Source organism: Hylobates moloch, unplaced genomic scaffold (assembly GCF_009828535.3).
Source record: "Hylobates moloch isolate HMO894 unplaced genomic scaffold, HMol_V3 SCAFFOLD_11, whole genome shotgun sequence".
Taxonomy (NCBI): Eukaryota; Metazoa; Chordata; class Mammalia; order Primates; family Hylobatidae; genus Hylobates; species Hylobates moloch.
This window is the reverse complement of record NW_026652286.1, coordinates 55,331,368-55,338,325: the sequence shown is the minus strand read 5'-3', so window position 1 is coordinate 55,338,325 and position 6,958 is coordinate 55,331,368. Positions and strand designations below refer to the sequence as shown.

General features: G+C 42.7%; 1 pseudogene; it reads right to left on the bottom strand.

Annotated features, from left to right (window-relative positions):
* Positions 1–613: 613 nt before the first annotated feature.
* On the bottom strand, positions 614–1,648 carry LOC116476166 (pre-mRNA-splicing factor SPF27-like; annotated as a pseudogene).
* Between the last annotated feature and the right edge of the window lie 5,310 nt (positions 1,649–6,958).

The following is a 6,958-nucleotide window of genomic DNA, read 5'->3' as shown; positions in this document are numbered from 1 at the left end:
CATTAAATACAATTTGGAAAATTCTGAAAAGAACAAATTGATTGGTTGCCTGTAGACTACAAACCAAAAACAACCACAGTTACATTTCAGTTCTTTCTTTTTTTTAACCATCAAGCTAGACATTTTTATTTTGCTAGGATATACAAATAGAATTACTACAACCATCCACACAGTCTATGATTTCTTTTTTTAATTTTTTTGGGACGGAGTCTCGCTCTGTCGCCCAGGCTAGAGTGCTGCAGTGCAGTGGTGCGATCTTGGCTCACTCCAAGCTCCGCCTCCCGGGTTCACGCCATTCTCCTGCCTCAGCCTCCCAAGTAGCTGGGACTACAGGCGCCCGCCACCACGCCTGGCTAATTTTTTGTAGTTTTAGTAGAGACGGGGTTTCACTGTATTCGCCAGAATGGTCTCAATCTCCTGACCTCGTGATCCACCTGCCTTGGCCTCCCAAAGTGCTGGAATTACAGACGTGAGCCATGTACTCGGCCCACACAGTCTATGATTTCTAAACATTGAAATATCAATGGTTTCTGGAAGATGCTGTTGTCCTTCATAGTTCATTGAAAGTTCACATCCCTTCTGTGAAAGCCAAACTTTTCTTCGACCCTATAACCTATAAAATTGTCTTTTCAGAAGTCTCATGGGATGTTTTGTTTGCTTCTCCATATTGATCCTTAATTTGATAGATTTCATTTTTTTTTTTTTTTTTTGAGACGGAATCTCGCTCTGTCGTTCTGTCGCCCAGGCTGGAGTGCAGTGGCGCAATCTCGGCTCACTGCAACCTCCACCTCCCGGGTTCAAGCAATTCTCTGCCTCAGCCTTCCGAGTAGCTGGGATTACAGGCACCTGCCACCTCGCCCGGTTAATTTTTTGTATTTTTAGTAGAGACAGGCTTTCCCCATCTTGGCCAGGCTGGTCTTGAACTCCTGACCTTGTGATCCACCTGCCTTGACCTCCCAAAGTGCTGGGATTACAGGCGTGAGCCACCGCACCGGCCACATAGATTTCATTTTCTAGTTGAACAATAGTCTGTTCAATCTCATAATTCTTACTGACCAGGGATACCCAATTTGACTCCATTTCTCTCAATTTAGATCCAGCGAGTTGCATGTTCTTTCTCTGCCCGTTAAACTCTTGAATACGTTTTCTTACCTTCTGAAGTTCTTTCTGTGAGTGTTCAATCATACGAACTAGATTTTCATTGTAAACTTTCTAGGCATTAGTTCCAGATTCTCAATTCTAACTGCTTGCTGCTTTAACTGGGCAATAAAATTGTTTACACATTCTTACCATGCAGTAGTGTCATTTTTTTGACGGGAGAAAGGGGCTGGAAGCTCGTATCATTTCATACTGAGCAATTCAATTAGTTGTCGAGCAGCCAGTCTTGCAAATTCATTTCTCATTACGTCAGTCATTATAATGGATTATTTTCCTTCCCCTAATTCTTCTCTGGGTTAAATGCTCTCTAGCATTTCAGATGCAGAATAATCCGGGGCTGTTAGGCAGCTCAGGTAGCTCTTAGTAGGTGAGTTTGCTCTTCCACCAGCACCTCAGCAGCTTTCCACACACCAGGGGCTTCATAACCTTGATCAAAATATGTCAACGCCTCCACCACAACCCCTCCAGCCACCAAACTTGTGCCTGCCATTCTGGGGACCTTATGTTGGCCTATGTTTTTTCCATTTCAGTTATTTCCATCCAATTTTAAATAATATACATAAAATCACATAAAATGTTATTTTATTTTTCTTACTGCTACTTTTTTTTTTCTCTTTATGGAGGTATAACTGACAAATACAAATTGTATATATTAGGCTGGGTGTGGTGGTTCACGCCTGTAATCCCAGAACTTGAGGAGGCTGAGGTGGGTGGATCACTTGAGGTCAGGAGTTCGAGACCAGGCTGGCTAACATGATGAAAACCCATCTCTACTAAAACACAAAAAATTAGCCAAGGGTGGTGGCGTATGCCTGTAGTCCCAGCTACTCAGGAGGCTGAAGCACTAGAATCCCTTGAACCTGGGAGGCAGAGGTTGCAGTGAGCTGAGATCATACCACTGCACTCCAACCTGGGCAACAGAGTGAGAATCCATCTCCAAAGATAAATAAATAAATGTTGTGTATATTAATATTATACAATGTGATATAAGTTGTCTTGATATGTATATACACTGTGAAATGATTGCCACAATTAAGCTAATTAATGTGTTCATCATCTTGCATTGTTACAATTTTGTTTTTGGTGCTAAGAAAATTTAAGATATACTCTTTTACTAAGTTTCATGCACACGATACAATATTATTAAGGATAGTTATTATGCTGGACTTATTAATCCAGACCTTATTCATCCCGTTTAACTGAAACTTTGTTCACTTTGATGAACATTTTCCCACTTCTCTCACCCCCAGCATTCTCCCCTCTCCTTCTATGAATTTAAACTTTTTCAACTCCACATAAAAATGAGATCATGCAGTATCTGCCTTTTGTGCCTGACTTATTTCACTTAGCATAATGTCCTCCAGGTTAATCCATGTTCTTGAACATGACAGGACTTCTTTCATTTTGGGGAGTGCGTAATATTCCATTATGTATACCACATTTTCTTTATTCATTCTTTGTCCCTCTGTTGATGGACATGTAAGTTGATTCCATATATTGGCTATTGAAAATAACACTGCAATGAACAGTACATACATATCTTTTCGACATACTGATTTCATTTCTTTTGGATGTATATCCAAAAGTGAGATTGCTGAATCATATGGTAGCTCTATTTTTAATTTTTTGGGGAAATTTCATGCTTTTCTTCTACAATGGCTATACCAATTTGTATATATATATAAAATATTTTTTTTTCCAGCCTGGGTGACAGAATGAGACTACTCAGTCTCAAAAAAAAAAACCACCTTTTATCAGATAAATGGTTTGAAAATACCTTCTGCCATTCTGTAGGTTGTCTCTTCACTCTGTTGATCATTTTCTTTGGTGGGCAGTATAATTTGTGCTGTATAGTTTGATGCAATTGTATTTATCTGATAAAAGGTTTTTATGGTTGTTTTTGCTTTTGTTTTCTGTTTTTGTTTTTTTGTTTTTTTGTTTTTGTTTTTGTTTTTAGTAGAGATGGGGTTTCCCCATGTTGGTCAGGCTGGTCTTGAACTCCCAACCTCAGGTGATCCGCCTGTCTTGGCCTCCCAAAGTGCTGGGATTACAGGCATGAGCCACCATGCCTGGCCTATTTTATTTTATTTTTTAAGACAGGGTCTTGCTTTGTCACCCAGGCTGGAGTGCAGTGGCACTATCTCGGCTCACGGCAAACTCTGCCCCAAGAGCTCAAGTGATCCTCCCACCTCAGCCTCTGGAATAGGTGGGATTACAAGTGTGCGCCACCACATCTGGCTAATTTTTATATTTTAGTAGAGACAAGATTTTACCATGTTGGCCAGGCTGGTCTCGAACTCCTGACCTCAAATGATCTGCCTGCCTCGGCCTCCCAAAGTATTGTGATTACAGGAATGAACCACTGCGTCTGGCCTGGTTTTGAGTTGCCTTTTGTATATGGTATGAGATAAAGGCTTCAGCCTCCCCAAGTGCTGAGATTACAGGTGTGAGCTACCCTGCCTGGCCTCTGTCTTTGACTTTTGAGAATTTGACTATCATGTGTCTTGGTGATGATCTCCCTTAGTTGAACTCATTTTGTTCATGAATTGTTTTCCTAATAATCATTTAGTTATCTGTGTTCTCTTATAGCTCCTTGAGCTTCTTTAAGATGATTATTTTGAATTCTTACAAATTTTCAAATAATTACAAATTATTTTGATATACAAATTCATGAAGTTTGCGTATCTCAATTTATTTTTTATTTATTTTTACTTTTATATTTTGAGATGGAATCTTGCTTTTGTCACCCAGGCTGGAGTGCAGTGGCGTGATCTGGGCTCACTGCAACCTCTGCCTCCCAGCTTCAAGGAATTCTCCTGCCTCAGCCTCCTAAGTAGCTGGGATAACAGGCACCCCCAACAAAGCCTAGCTAATTTTTGTATTTTTAGTAGAGACGGGGCTTCACCATGTTGGCCAGGCCAGTCTCGAACTCCTGACCTCAGGCGATCCGCCTGCCTCGGCCTCCCAAAGTGCTAGGATTACAGGCATGAGCCACCATGCCTGGCCGTGTATCTCAATTTTTTAAGGTCAGTTATTAGTGCTTTAATTTTTTTTACCAGGTGGTGTCATGCTTCCCTGATTATTATTTTGTGATTCTGGAAGGACCATCTGATGAGTTCAAGGCTTACTTCTGAAGTCCTCAGATGAGCTGATCTGGTGTCTGGGTCTGCAGAGGTGAATCTGCAACCCGGGTCTGTGGGTACAGTCCTTAATCCTGAGTCCATGGAGATGGCCTGGCACTGGAGTTCACTGGTGTGGTCTTGGTGACTGGGTCTGCTGGAGAGGGCCTGGAGCCTGAGTCTGCAGGAATAGGCCTACAGCCTGGGTCCACAGGGGCTGACAGGAAGCCCGGGTCCATTGGAGTTAACCCGGCCCTGGGATGGGTCTTGAGCCTCAGTCTGCTGGGGAGTGTGCTGGTGCTAGGGCAGGCCAGGTGTCTGGGTTCTCAAGGTGGGCCTGGTCTACAAGGGCTAGCCTGATGCTGGGACAGGTCTGGAACCTGATTCTGCAGAGCTGGGTCTGGGTCCTAGGTCCACGGGGGTGGTCCATGGGAGTGATCCCAGAGCCTGAGTCTGCTGGAACTTGGGGCCACAGGTTCCAGCCTCACGGCTAGGGCCATGGGGGCTGACGGCATGGCATTGGGGCAGTCCTGGAGCCTGGGTCTATAGAGCTGGTCTGGAGGCTTAGTCTGTGGGGGCCAGCCTAAAGCCTGGGGATATGGGGGCCAGCCTGGTGCTGGGTGAGCTTGGGTCTTTGGGATGTGGGGTCTTGCCTGGAGCCTAGGGATGCAGGGGATGGCCTAGAGTCTGGATCCATAGGGACCAGCCATCCACAAGTGTTCAATGCGGAGGGCCTGGTGGTGTGGTTCATGGTGAAACGGGTGTTTGCTCCTCTTCCTCCCTCAGAAGGCTTGGAAGACAGATAATGTGGGAAATGTAAAACTGTCCTTCCTACCCTCTTTAATGCATCTTTTCTTATTTCTGTGTTCCACCTACATACTGTCATCTCTTACCTGAATTCCTTAGCTCTTATGAAAGTATTTTTGCATGTAGATAGCTATTTAAATTAGTGTTTCTGCAAGGAGACAGGCACTAAAAACTCCTATTCTGCCATCTAGCTGACATCACTCCCAAAACCATACTGTATTTTAAATGTTCCTCTATGGTCTTAAAATTTTATTAATTTATACTCTGGGAAAGCGATTTCCAAATATTTCACCATCAAGTACATTTTTTGGTACACATAGATCCTATCCTTCCCATTATGGATCCCAAATTTTGAAAAGTATTGTCAGCAAAGCTATATTAATTCATAATTGTTTCATTGTTTTTTAAATAGTCAAGAACATTTCTGAGTGCCCATCAGAGCTAATCTGTCACTCTGAGTTGATCACCACAGCCCCTAAGTTAACACGTGACTTAGCCTGTACAGCCCCATTTGAGGCTGAAGTTTGTTCTGAAACCTCCTTTACCACTTCTACAGATCCCTTAAATATCCAGGAACCCCATGTTATGACTTAATATTTAGAAGAAAGGGTTTGCTAAGCCAAAGTATACTTACCCAGAACCCTGTCAAAATTATCTCTAAGTCTAAATAGATGATATCTACATTAATAAGAGTTCAGAATCCATTTGTTATCTTGCTATAAACTTGATCTTCATCTTAGAACTGGATAATTTACTCATTTAAAATATGCCTTAAGATGGAATCATTCTGGGTTTATTTTTGGATAGCATTTAGGTTCTCTTTAAAAATATAAATTCGGCTAGGCACAGTGGCTCATACCTGTAATCCCAGCATTTTGGGAGGCTGAGGTGAGCGGATCACTTGAGGCCAGGAGTTCAAGACTGGCCTGACTAACATGGTGAAACCCTGTCTCTACTAAAAATACGAAAATTAGCCGGGTTAGGTGTCCCATCCCTGGAATCCCAGCTACTTGGGTGTCTGAGGCACTAGAATCACTTGAACCAGGAAGGGGGAGGTTGTAGTGAGCTGAGATTGGGCCACTGCATTCCAGCCTGGGTGACAGAGCGAGACTCTGTCTTAATAAATAAATAAATAAATTCATGGCCGGGTATGGTAGTCACACCTATGATCCCAGCATTTTGGGAGGTCAAGGCAGGAGAATCGCTTGAGGCCCTGAGTTTGAGGTCAGCCTGAGTAACATGGTGAAACCTTGTCTTTACTTTAAGAAAAGTTAGTGTCCATAATGGTTTCGATAAGGAGCACCCACATCAGTGGTGTCAACAATATTCCTAGCCACATTCTCGAATATCCTAATGGGGCACTCACAGTAAAACCTAACCAGCAGGATGAAATGTTAGTAATACTGAAACAGGGTTAAATACAGTTGAGGTCCAGGGCTTTTACAATTCATCTTTTTATAGCAGTCTGAATCTTCAAAGTGTTTTGGTATCATTAATTTTGATGGACAGAGCCACAGACTGCCTGGAACAAAATGTTTTCTGCCCATTATCATATCCTCAAATCAGAGCTACTAACTTGGTGTCCTGAAGACTTACTCTAAATGTTCTAAGAGAAACTGTAATTGCCAGAGTTACACCCCTGATTGTTGGTTCAGAACAGAGTGCTTCTAAATTTTTTTTTTTTTGAAAAGTAGTTTCACTCTTGTTGCCCAGGCTGGAGTGCAATGGCACAATCTTGGCTCACCGCAACCTCCAACTCCCAGGTTCAAGCGATTCTCCTGCTTCGGCCTCCCAAGTAGCTGGGATTACAGGCATGTGCCACCATACCCATCTAATTTTTGTATTTTTAGTAGAGACGGGTTTTCACCATGTTG